A 13,908-nucleotide genomic window follows, 5' to 3' on the forward strand; every position below is an offset into this window, starting at 1 on the left:
TTGTTGTTTTTGTTCGTTTGTTTTTTGAGATAGAGTCTTTTCACTATGTAGTCCTTTCTGGCCTGGAACTTGGAACTTGCTGTGGACCAGGCTGCCCTAGAACTCAGAGATCTGCCCACCTCTGCCTCCTAAATGCTGGGTTTAAAGGCCTGCACCTCCACACCCAGCTAAGTCTCTGAATTTTTATTAATAATAACATTAAGAATCACTCAGTCCTCTGGAGGTAGGAGGAGACTCACTTGATCTCCTGTCGAGGGGGCAGAGGCTTTCTGGATGACAGAAACTAGTTAGCTAGTAATTAATATTCGCATGGCAAACATTCTCATTTCTTTTTTTTTTGTATTTATTTATTTATTATATATACAATATTCTGTCTGTGTGTATGCCTGCAGGCCAGCAGAGGGCACCAGACCTCATTACAGATGGTTGTGAGCCACCATGTGGTTGCTGGGAATTGAACTCAGGACCTTTGGAAGAGCAGGCAATGCTCTTAACCTCTAAGCCATCTCTCCAGCCCCAACATTCTCATTTCTTTGTGTTTGGGTCCTAGGGACTCTTCTATTTCCTTATGAAATATACAATGAATCATTGTTAATGAAAATTTCCCTACCGTGCTACAGAATGTAAGGACCCAGGGCTTCTGGGAGCCCGGAGAAGCGGTCCAGCAATTAAGGGCATGTGTTGCCCTCCCAACAACCTGGGTCCAGTTCCTAGGATCCACATGGCGGCTCACAGACCATCCATAATTCCTGGAGATCAGACATTCTCTTGTGGTGCACAGATATGCAGGCAAAACAATCATGCATACAAAATTTAAAAAAACTTTAAAAAAAAACATAAAAGAGAAAAGAAAGAACTCAGGGTTGAAGAGATGACAGAGCAAGAAAAGCTGTTGCTGCCAAACCCGGCTTCCCGGAATCCACGTGGCAGAAGGGGAAAGGAGAGAGCTGAATGCTTTGGGTTGTTTTCTGACCTCCACGAACAAACACCACAGTATGTTCACGAACACACACACACCAAAGAAAACCTAGTAGGAAAGCACACTTGAATGCCTCCCTTTTACCTAACCATATTTTGTATCCATTACCCATCTCCCTCCGTTCTTCCTGTCTGCTAGTCTTGCTCATTTCCTAGTAATATCTATTTTTTTCTCTGCTTCTGTGGGAACTCCTTCAAGCTTCCACACAGGGAGCGAGCTGATGGTGGTGACTCACACCCTACTGCTCAAGAGATGGAGGCAGGAGAATCGGAAGTTTAAGGTCAGTTTGGGCTAATATGAGAGTTGGCAGCTAGCTTGGGTTACATGAGACCCTGTCTCAAACACGCAAATAGAACAGAAAATCCACATTTGAGTTACAATATGTAGTGTTTGTCTTTATGTGTTCTGATGTATTTCATTTGTGACACCCAACACCCATGGAATAAAATTTAAGCAGAAATTTTGAATAAAATCATTACCCATTCAGAACTGTGCACTAATACTCATTTTGAAAGGTTACAGATGAACATTTAAATTTTAAGCTCCATTGTATTTCACGTGCATGAGTGCATTTTATGTGACCGTATGTGTGGGTACCACATATTGCCTGACGCTGGAGGCGTCGGTGGAGGGCGTCGGATCCCCTAGAAAGGTTGTGAGGCTCCTGGGTCCTCCCAGTACATGCTCTTAATTGCTGCGTCACCTCTCCAGCTCTTCCAAAGAAAATTGTTTTTAAAAGAGGGAAATTAAAAAAATAGAAAATAGAAATAAATAATTGATAATGGATGCTTTAAAGCTCTCATATTATGGACTATCTAATTAGCTCCCCTGAGCTCTCTTAGGAGTTGGTACAGGAGATCATAATAACTTGCTTAAATACAAACCTTTTAACCCAGGGCCTGATATAACAAACCTAGACCGCAACAATATAAAACTCAACATGTCCTCAGGAGGTGATGTTTTATTACAGTACTCAGGAGGCAGAGGCAGGTGGATCTCTGTGTTTGAGATCAGCCTGGTCTACAGAGAGAGTTCCAGGACAGCCAGGACTACACAGAGGAACCCTGTCTGGGAGCGGGGGCGGGAGAAAGAAAGAAAATAAATTATAACATTGTCATTGTTATTTTCTTTATCGTCATCATTCAGTTCGGTGACTTCCAGTGCAGAGGAATCCCCCGAAGGAATGCAAACATCTTTAAAGGGTTTAAGTAACAAAGCAAAACTGGGGTAGCCATTCAGTAAATAAGCAGAGAGCTCATTTAATAGGAATAAGGCCGGACTTCCATCTCCAAGGCTCCAGAATGCACAGTCACGGATTGAAAAGGCATTTTCTGCTTTTGGTTTGCTTAATCTTGGTATGTGATGGTTATTATTTAAAAAAAAAAAAACCTTCACGTATTTTTTAAACAATAAAGTTTTGTTTTGGTTATTGGGTTTCAGGTTTTTTTTTTTTTTTTTTTTTTGCATTCTCTGGGGCTAGAGAGATGAGATGGTCCAGTGGTTAGGATCACAAACACCTGCAACTCCAGTTCCGGGGCGTCCAACGACCTCGTCCAGCCTCCACAGGCAGCTCTACTCACACAGATATACACACTGTTAAAAATAAAATACAACAAATCTTTTGACTAACAAACGCCTTTCATGTTCTCAAGTTCTTTGGTTTCTCTTTGATTTCTCGGAGATAAATAATCAGCTTAATGCTCATCCATCTTTGCTTGTTTTTCTGTTTTTTGAGATGGAGTTTCACATCCTTGACTGTCCTGGCACTGCTCTGTAGACCAGGCTGGCCTCAAACTCACAGCGGTCCTACTGCCTCTGCTTCCCAAGTGCTTGGATTAAAGGTGTTCACCACCACTGCCCGACAGTCTTTAGTACCTCACACATGCAAATTTCCTCTTTTTTTTTTTTTGAAACAGGGTCTCCTATAACCCCAGGTGGTCTCTAACTTGATATTTAGGTAAGGCTGATCCTTTGGCCTCAGCCTCCTGTGTGCTGAGATCCCAGGCATATATAATCATGCTACTATGCTGTCTCTACATCCCATTTTTAACAAGGAGGGCAGAAAGGCTTCACTGCACACTTCACAGGGGGACTTTAGTGACGAAGTTCTGCATTCTTTATGTTGGTTTTAGCAACATTCCCTTTAGGGCTGTGCTCTGATTTTCATGGCTGTTTTTTTGTCTTGTTTCCCTTCCTCCTTTAAAAAAAATCTAAATTGGCTGAGTGGTAGTGGCACACACTTTTAATCCCAGCACTCAGGAGATAGGGGCAGGCACATTTGTGAGTTTGAGTCCATCCCGGTCTACGAAGTGAGTTTCAGCATAGCCATGGCTGTTACATAGAGAAACCCTGTCTTGAAAAACCAAAACCCAAACAAACAAACAAATAAGAAATCTTCAGTTTAAAAAAAATTACTGAATCAAAGTAAACAAGAATGCAATCTATGTCTGGGCATGATGGTTTAGTGGGTAAACACGTGCCATGCAGACGTGAGGACCATAGCGTGACCACCTAGAACCCCAGGGCTCCTATGGAGGGTGGGTAGAAATGGGGAGGCAGGATGTTCCTCTGAGGCTCAAGCCAGATAACTTCCTGGGAAATGGAAAAGAAGAGACCCCACTCATACATATGAGGTTGTCCTCTAACCTCCACACAAGCTTGCAAACACACACACACACACATGCACACGTACACACACACACACGAATCCAATCCAGGCAAAGGGCATGAGTAACAATACTGACTGTTACTGTATTTAATTCTTCTATTTTTGAAAGAGATGAAAGTTAAAGCATATTCATAGGCCCCTAAAAGTATCGTGGGCTGAAGGCCCTGAGCCTCACTGACCCGGATTCATTCTATTTGTGGTGAGTGCTATTGATTTTCCATTTACAGAGACAAAGCCCTGCCCTGTTCTCATATCAGGGTAGCCAGTAAAGAAAATGAACCCATCAAACAATATGAAAGCAAATAATCCTGCGGACAGGGCAGACGAGAATACGGCCGAATCAGAGAACTCCGTAGCCTTGGAGGGAAGACTGGGGTCCAGAGACGCGCATCCTCACGGGGCTGGTGCAAGAATTCCAGAGCTGGGCTGTCTCAACGCTCCAGACACCCTTCTGGAGCTGAGGTAGCTCGACTGCCCCAGAACATTCCGGGAAGGGCTGACCAGTCCCCAGTGGCTCATTTTCACGGGATTCGGGAAGTTCCTAAATTACCCCATAGCCTGCTCTTGCCAAGCCCTGGGGCCTGGGGCCTGGAGAGTCGTCTTCCCAGAGGACTCCATGAGGAAACTGCTCCAGACGGCCTTTGTTTCCAGAGGACAGCAGTTTGTAAACCGCTCAGAGGCAACAAGCCCGAGACCGAGTTTCTTTACATCCACACGGTCACGTTTTGTTGAAGAAGAGAAGGGGGAGGGTTGGGGAGGAGCAAACTAATGGGGCTGCAGTGAAGGCTCAACATATTTTTTAGATTATGTATTTATTATGAATAAAATATTTTGTCTGCATGTATGCCTGTAGGCCAGAAGAGGGTACCCGGTCTCATTATGGATGGTTGTGAGCCACCATATGGTTGCTGGGAATTGAACTCAGGACCACTGGAAGAACAGCCAGTGTTCTTAACCTCTGTGAAGACTCAACATTTTTTAAGAGTGCTCACTGCTCTCTTAGAGGCTCAGGGTTGCATTCCCAACACCTCTTGCTTATATATGAAATGTAAAAGGGTAAAATGAACTAGCTGCCCTGCCTTGGAGGAAGGGAGACAGACTTCTGTCACCCAGGTAACCAATGCTGCTGACCAGAGGACCCACCCAGAGGGAGGAAGATTGATCATCCCGTGCCCTGAGAATTTTGTTCCCTCCCGTTTTTCTTTTCCTTTTTGGTTTTTCGAGACAGGATTTCTCTGTAGTTTTGGAACCTGTCCTGGAACTAGCTTTGTAGACCAGGCTGGCCTCAAACTCACAGAGATCCACCTGCCTCTGCCTTCTGAGTGCTGGGATCAAAGGTGTGTACCAGCACAGCCTGGCCTTGTTTTCTATTTAACCTAGAGGGGGAAGGCTAAAGATGCAGTCTAGAGTTGAGGCTGAACCATCCACGGGTCGGCTTTCTGGACCCACTCTCTGGGTGGCAAATGGTAACAGTGCTAAGAGATAAAAATATGATCTTTAAAAATACAGGCAGAGGAAGAGCTGTGGAAGGTGAGGGCCTCGTGGAGTCTCTGTTGCTTGGTAGCTCAAGGCAAGACCCAGAAATGTCTCTAGAAAGCTCTAAGTGAAAAAAGAAAACAGCCATGTAGTGCATCTGAGTGCAAACTGTGTGTATGCTCACATATGCATGCTGTCGTGCATGGCATGTGCATATGGAGCCTAGAGGTGACTTGGGGTATCTTCCACTGTCACTTTTCACCTATCTTTTGAGGCAGGGTCTTGCATTGGATGCAGAGTTCATTGATTGGCTAAATCAGCTAATCAGGATGTTCTGGGCCTCCCCTGTCTTGGCTCTACCCAGTGCTAGGGTTATAGAGTCTTATGGCCATGTCTGGCTTTTTGGTGGGTGCTCAGAACTTAGGTCCTCACAATGCTTGGGAGGGGGCAGGCGGTTTAACTATCGCCCTGGCCCCAAGTTTTATCATTTATTGGCTTTCTTTTTGAGACAGGGTTTTTCTATGCATCCCTGGCCACGCTGGAGATTGTTCTATAGACCAGGCTGGCATCATACTATAAGATTCGCCTGTTTCTGCCTCCCATTAAAGGCGTTAGCCACCACTGCTCTGCTCCTAGTTTGTATCTTACGTGAACACTAAGTGAGTGAGTGTGCACACCCAGCTGTGAAACCCAGTGGCGGGCTGGGTAGAAAACAGCTTTTATCGTGGGTTGTTGTTGTTGTTTTACATTTTTTTGCCAATGGATCAGGCAAACAGTTCATGTTAATGTTTAAATATTTGACTTTATAAAGGGATTTTTTTTTTTTAAATAGGAAAGTATGAACTGTACTGGGCTAGACACCATCAGGAAAGATTGTTTACTGGGACGGGGGCAGAACAACATAAAACTTCACCCAGCAGTATCCATGAGCCCCTGGTGAAGCAGCTGTTCCTCTGGAATTTGTGCCATCTTGCTCCCCGTTGCTTACCCTCCTCCATGTGCTACCTTTGTGTCTCTCTTCTAATTCTTATCAATTCCCTAGAGGAGGCAGCAGGCAACACCAGCCTCCTTGTAGTCCTGCCAGAAGACACTGGAGGGATGGAGTGAAGGATAAAATAACACTAAAAGGCCTAGTTGGACAATCCTATCCATGTCCTTGGCAGCCAGTCTCAAAGGACCTTGCCTATTCAATTGGTCAACAAGTATGTACTGAGTTTCTGCTATGTGTCAGGTGGGGGGGGGGGCAGGAAGTTGCACAGACCAGAAATGGCAGGAGGATTCTAAGTTCAGTACTATCCTTAGCTACCTTCCTGGTTTGAGAACAGCCTAGGATACAAGAGACCCATCCCCAAGACACACAGATCACTCGATTCTCCTTAGCTATAGGTGTTCTTCACTTTGCTTGCTCAGATGAAAGACAGGATTTATCAGAAAGAAGTAATGGTTAAATTTTTAGGGGTCAACAGAGGGGAATGCGTGCATTGTGTGGAATACACAAAAGCGCATGTGTGCGCTGTTGCATTCACCCGTGCGTGCACACACGGAAGCCAGAAGTGGACACTGAATGTCTTCCTCTACCATTCTGTACCATAGTTTTGAAAAGGGTCTCTCTGAAACCGGAGCTTGTAGGCAGAGGCTGCTTGTTCATTCCTGGCCGCCCAGAGATAATCACGCAGAAACTGTATTAATTACAACACTGCTCGGTCTATTAGTTTGGGCTTCTTATTAACTAACTCTTACTTCTTTTTTTTTTTTTTTTTTTTTTTTTTTTTGGTTTTTCGAGACAGGGTTTCTCTGTGGCTTTGGAGCCTGTCCTGGAACTAGCTCTTTTTTTAAAAAAAAAAAAATTATTTATTTGTTATGTATACAATATTCTGTCTGTGTGTATGCCTTGGATCTAGCTCTTGTAGACCAGGCTGGTCTTGAACTCACAGAGATCTGCCTGCCTCTGCCTCCCGAGTGCTGGGATTAAAGGCATGCGCCACCACCGCCCAGCTTCTCTTACTTCTTAAATTAACCCATTCCTATTATTTTATATTTTACCACAAGGTTCGTGGTTTACTGGTAAGGTTCCTGGCCTTCTGTCTCCTTCGGTGGCTACAGGGTATCTCCCTGACTCTACCTACTCTCTCTCTCTCTCTCTCTCTCTCTCTCTCTCACACACACACACACACACACACACACACACACACACCACACACACACACATAATTTATATGTGTGTGAAAGAAAATTCCTGAAAAGAAGCAGTGTCTGGCTGTGAGCAGCAGCCAATAAAAACCTCCTGGAAGGAAACTGTGTCTGCAGAGATGGACTGGAGTTCTGTAAATTCAGAAGCTAATTGCCTTATCTGGAGATAGTTTCAGCCTTTCTGAACAGCCAGTCCTCACCCCACTCTGTGGCTGACTAACGCCTCGCGATAATAAACGAAACAGTGGAACACGGGCTTCCAGCAGTCCCCAAGCTAAGGACACCATCCGATCACAGCTTAGGCCTGTGAAAACAGCTTCCCCGTTCTCCGCGTGTCTGCCGCTCTGGTGTGTGTAAGTGTTGGCGTATTTGATCAGTACACTAAATAACCAGACCAGCTCAAAACAACAGATATAATTTAATAATTGAAAACGGGGAAGCTCACGCTATCAGAGTAGAAGGTCCGAAGCCCAAAAGCGCCCCGAGCACCTATATACCCCCCACCCCCACCCCCTCATTTATCTGCCTGGATCCAGGCAGCCACACCCTAGCCAGACGTGACTGGCTGAGCTTCCCCATCAGGTGTGCCCACCAGGGCAATTTAAAGTCATCTTGATTAACGACCTCCTCTATTCTGTAAAACTATAAAGAACTTTGTGAAACTACTTCCATGTTAGAACATGTAATTTGCAGTATTTTAAATCTGCATTCCAGCGCTGGAGAGATGGCTCAGGGGTTAAGAGCACTGGCTGCTCTTCCAGAGGTCCTGAGTTCAATTCCCAGCAACCACATGGTGGCCCACAACCATCAGTAATGAGATCTGGCGCCCTCTTCTTGCCTGCAGGCATACAAGGAAGCAGAATGTTGTGTATATCATGAATAAATAAATCTGTATTCCACTCAAAGTGGCACCAGAATAAGCGGTCTTTGAGGTGTGGTTTTTACGTCCACATGTGTGTCTGTGCTGTGCACATGAGCACTGGTGCCTATGGAGGCCCAAGGAGAGCACTGGACCCCCTGGAGCTGGAGTTACAGGTGGTCAAGAGCACCTAGAGTGAGTTCAGCAAGTGCTTTAACCACAGAGCCGGCTCTCCAATCCCAAGAAAGAGCAGCTTTTGGCCCAGGCATTTCCTGTTCACCCTGGGGATGATTCTCACCCTATACTTAGAGGATGCTCTAACGTACACTACCAGACACCGGACAAATAAGACTAGCAGGGGCTGATTAGCCACATATAGGCTGTTCTCAAGGAACAACACACATCTAACAACGAGAGTAACACATGTCACAGTGAACCACACAGGGGCTGGGCTCTCGGGAACAGAATAAAAGCGAGGGGCGGTGGGATTCAGACATCATAACAGAGTCTGGGATGGTTCTTGTTTGACTGATTCTGCAGGCTGCCAGGGAACTGAAATCTAGTGCTCAGTGATAGGCAGGAATGTACCTGATACCCTTGACAGGGAAGGTTATCAGCTAAGGCCTTACCCGAGGGGACAGAAGGGAAGGGGATCTTGCTTTTGGAAGCTCCCTGATAGTCTCCAGCTGTCGGGACGGCACATAATATTGAGCCTGAGTGTTTGGCCTGTATTAGTCATGTTTCTCCAGAGAAACAGAGCTAACAGGATGTGTATATATAGAAAAGAATTTTATTTTAAGGAATTGGCTCACGTGACTGTGGAAGCTAACCCAAAAGCAGTCTCCTGGCAAAATTCCTCTTTGCTGGAGAGGTGGGGGTGCAGGGATTGTTCTGTTAGTACCTTGGTGGACTGGATGAGACCATCTCACATCATGGAGAGGCAACTCAATGTCCTCCAATGCGACGCTCATCTCAAAACCACCCTGGACTGGATGGCTCAGTGGGCCAAGTTCCATCCCTGTGATCCACATTTTTTTCAGGCTTTCTTCTGGCTTATTCGTGTACACACAAATAAATAAACATATGTAGGGGCTGGAGAGATGGCTCAAGGGTTAAGAGCACTGACTGCCCTTCTAGAGGTCCTGAGTTCAATTCCCAGCAACCACATGGTGGCTCACAACCATCTGTAGTGAGATCTGGTGCATTCTTCTGGCCTGCAGGCGTACATGCAGGCAGAACACTGACATAATAAATAAATAAAAGTCTTTTAAAAGAATAAAAAAATACCTTTAGTTCAAGCATTGTGATGCAGAGGCAGGTAGAACTCTGTGAATTTGAGGCCACCTTACTATACATAGCAAGTTCCAGGCCAGTTAGTGCTCCACAGTGAGACCCTGCCTCAAAATAAATAAATAAATATAATTTTTTTTAAATCACCCTGATAGACTCCTCTAGAATGCTTGACCAAATAGCAGAACACAGTCACACCAAGTGAAAATATAAAATGCACCGTTGCTAATACCAGCTGTAGTAGCATATAGCGGTAAGCCTAGCACTGGAAAGGCTGGAACGGGAAAATCTCCATTTGAGAGTAGCTTGGCACTCAGGCGCTACACAGAGAAATCCTGTCTTGAAAGAGAACTCAAACTATGAACAAATTTAGCTGGGAGTTGTGATAGACTACAAATATCCTAGCACTTGGTGAGCAGAGACAGGAAAATCAAGGGTTCAAGGCTGGCCTGAGACAATACAGAAAGGAAAAGAGGGAAAAATAAAAAGAATGATCACACTGCTTTGTAAACTGGCAGACATGTTGGAAATGTCAGTGGAGCTGATGCTAAGTACCATCTCTTAGCCGTGATGCTCCTGTGGGCAAGCCCCAAAGAAACAGACTGAAGACAGTTATGTCCAGAGTAGCATTGCGCAAAACAGGCTGCACCTGCCAGCAACCCAAATATCTGTCAACGGTAGAAGAGATAAAATTGCAGAACGCTGAGATAACTGAAAACTAACAAGGTGTAGGCGTGCATCCACAGCCCAGCTCTGAGGTAGTTTCATCCCGGTGACCCATAAAAAGATGAAGCAGGCGGACTGACTGAGCACAGAAGCTGAGGGCTAGCCTGAGAAACATAGGGAGCGTCCACTTTTTCAAAGCTAAAAAGAAGAAATGTAACTGCAAACTATGCAGAAATGAAAATAAACCACAGCCACGTGCTGTAATCGCTGATTTTTTTTTTAAGACAGCCAGGCTAGGGAGATGGCTCAGTTGGTAAAGTGATTGCCTCGCAAACATGAGGGCCTGACTTTTTAAAAGACGGGCATGGGGCCAATTATGGATCAGTGGGGTAAAGGAACTTGCTGCCAAGACTGATGACCGGAGTTTGATCCCCAAGATCTGCCTGGAAGAAGAGAATTAACTCTCTCAAGCTGTCCTCAGCACCCAAGTCCCAAATTTGGTCCCCAGCATTCATGTTGGGCAGCTCATCCCTGTAGCTTCAGTCCCAGGGGATTATGGTGCACTTTTCTCATCTCTGCAGGCGCACACACATGCACATGCATGCACACATGTTTTTTAAAATTAATTTTTAAGAAGAAAAGCGAGAAAACAATTTAAGAGCGAACCCCGTTTGGAGGCACATGCACTAGGGAGGAAGAGTCGTGGCGGTCACAGGGCTCACTGGCCAGGGGGCTTAGCTCCAAGCGGGCAGGGAAGGGAGCATGGTTCCTTAGGAACACGACCTGAAGTTATCCTACGGCCTTGATGTGTCCACCCCCACACATATATATTCACATGAACATACATGTACTAATGTGTAGTTTTTTGGTGAAAGAAGTCAGATATCTAGGAATGCACGTTGTGGTACAAACCTCAAAGTGAAGGCTGGGGGTATAACTCAGTGGACAGTACTTGCTTAGCATTTATAGAGCCCTGAATTTGGTTCCTGGCACTGCATAAACTGGGCACAATGGTGCAGTCCTCTAAGTCCAACATTTAGGAGTCAGAAGCAGGAGGCTTGGGAGGTTGAGGCCAGCCTGCCTACATAGGGAGACCCTGTCTGAAAAAACTCAAGGGCCAAATCGCACGTAGTGGTATCTGCCTGTACTCTCGGTGTCGGGGAGTGGAAGAGAATCACTTCAAGGTCAACCGAGTTGACAGTCAGTCAGTCTGAGGACCAACCAGGGTTACTGAAGATGACTTTGCCACAAACATCCATGGGCTGGAAATGTAAATTAGTGGTGGCGTGCTTGTCTACCACACAGGCCCTGGATTTAATCTCCATCATCATGGGGGGGGGGGGGTAGAAGAGAGAAAGAGGAGAGAAGCGGGAAAGAAGAAGGAGGATATTCACAACAGCATTAGGATGGTGGTGGCCTACAGCACTGGACATGGTGACTGATGGGAACTGCTGGAGTGTTGATGACATCCTGCTCGTTAGTCAGAGTAAGGGCTCATTGATGTCACCTTTATCGTTTTGATTCAACCCTGTGTTCATTCCTATGGAATTTTCTTTCTGAACTGTATTTCCCCGTAAGTAGTTTTAAATGATGGAAAGTTGAAGGCTCTAGACAGCCATTCTGCCAGGGCCCTCAGATGTGAGTCTGCTCCACATTGACTAAAGGTAAGGGAGTTTGAGCTTACTCTCGCTCAAAGTTGTTCCCAACAGGTGTGGCTACAAACAAGAGATCCTGACCGAGGGTGTGGTTGATTAGTATTTTGGGTTTAGAGGTGGATCCGCTCCACCTTGACCAAGGGTTGGAGAAATCAAGTCTGTCATGTTAATGAAGTTATCCTGTTGCCTCCCCCGTCCCCTTTTGGAGTGGAGTATATAAGCATGTGGAAGGTAAACAAAATCAGTATTCACTGGATATCCCTCCCGATGCTGTTCTGTGTTTCTGTCTCTTATTTCTCTCCTATCTCTGTTCCTTTTGCTTAATAATTCTAATCCTCACTCTCCTACCCTGGACCGTGCGAATTCTGTCGAGGCTGGACCCCAACAGATGTCACCTCAACATGTGGCCTACGACACAATTCACCAGAAAATAAAACAATTTCTAAGTGATTCCACAAACATGCTTAGTTTCAAAAATAAGCTCATGAGTCAGGCAAGGGGGTATACAACTATAAATTGAATTGATTGTTGTGTTTTATCACAACTATAGATAATAAATACAAAGTATAGTCAAACTTTCTTGGACTACCAGCTCCCAAATAATGATACAGAGACTTGTTATTAAGTATAAAGGTTCGTCCTTAGCTTAGGCTTGTTCCCAACTAGCTCTTAAAGCTTAAATTAGTGTGCTTGCTTCGGCAGCACATACACTAAGATTTGAACGATACACAGAAGATGAGCATGGCCCCTGCTCAAGGATGACATGCAAATCTGTGACGCATTCCATATTTTTTATAAAAGCAAACTTTTATTAGCCTGTTTACATTAACCTGCATTCTGCCACATGCCCAGTTACCTCTCCTTGGTATTGTACATCGACTTCCTCCATCTCACTGGCAAATTCCCCACCTCTCAGACTCTTCCCCAGAGTTCCCCTCTCTTCAGGAAATCCCACCTATCTCTCCCCTCTTACCTAGCTATGGGTTGTTCAACTCTTTATTAAACTATCAGAAGGTGCCTTAACAAAAACACATCTTCACAGTGTACAAAACCGTTATTCTACAACAAAGACTAAAACAATGGTATTCACAGTATACAGAGGGGAATCCCACATTATGAAATCCTGGAAGAACACACTTGAAGTGGTTAAAAGGCATCTGTAATGACTTAATTTTGTAAATGTCTGGCTTGTTTAAAGTCTTACAAGGCACATACATGATACTGTGCTGATAACTTTGAAAGACTAAAGTATCCTTAGATAAATGAATGGGCCAATGCAGAATGTCCATAAAGGGAGTCATCAAAGGCTTCTCTTCTACTCTGAAAAGTTTGGTGCTACAAACGAGGTCCTTTGGGGTTTCCAGGATTGGAAAGCTTGTGTCTCCACAAATATTTGGATCTAATTTCCAGTCTTTACTCCTCGTCTCTGTCCACCTCTTGGTACCAGCTGGAGACTGCCAGGAAGAAAAGAATAGGAGTTTAGCAGGAGGGTTGTGGATGAGCACTCAAGGGCAAGGGTTCCAGGCTCAGTCTCTGTGGAGCTACGGAGGAAAACATCCATGTACGGAGAGAGTATTGTGCAGAGATCATCTGTGGTGACGGTGACACCAGGGACCCACATCAGACTTTTACTTGTGGCTGTCAACACCACGGCTTCCACAGACAGGAGCGTGTGTTAGGAAACCAGAGACAAAGCTCCGTCATACAAAGCACAGACAAGTACGGAAAGCATAAACGCCTGCCTCCTATAGGGAAGGACTGAAGTCACAACTTTACACCAGCTGGATAAATGCTCATCCACACTAGGAAGAAATTCCGTAAATGTGGTGACTTAGTCAGCTGCAGCTCCCGCTTCATCAGACAAGAACACAGCTGCAATGCAGAAACCCCGTGAATGCCCAGGGTACACAGACAGTGGTGGCCAAAATATTCCAGGAAAGAGATCTATAACCAGAGAAAACCTCTCTGCTTCTCCGCTGTAACTTCAGCCTGAAAGTGTTGGGGCATCAGAAGTGACCCCAGGATCTGCTGACTACTATAGACAGGCCCTAGCATGGGTTAGTAACTCCAAGGATTTCACCAGCCAGATGTGGTCAACACTTGTTTTTAACTCTTACTAGCTGTG

The 13,908-nt window shown here is 45.2% G+C and overlaps 1 non-coding gene across 1 annotated transcript; it reads left to right on the forward strand.

Moving 5' to 3' along the window:
• The first annotated feature begins 12,469 nt into the window (after window positions 1-12,469).
• LOC121439142 lies at window positions 12,470-12,576 on the forward strand. The gene has a single exon (XR_005973153.1). It is a non-coding gene; the product is annotated as a U6 spliceosomal RNA (small nuclear RNA).
• Window positions 12,577-13,908: the final 1,332 nt, after the last annotated feature.

Source organism: Microtus oregoni, unplaced genomic scaffold (assembly GCF_018167655.1).
Source record: "Microtus oregoni isolate MIOR12 unplaced genomic scaffold, Mior012 000060F_004, whole genome shotgun sequence".
Taxonomy (NCBI): domain Eukaryota; kingdom Metazoa; phylum Chordata; class Mammalia; order Rodentia; family Cricetidae; genus Microtus; species Microtus oregoni.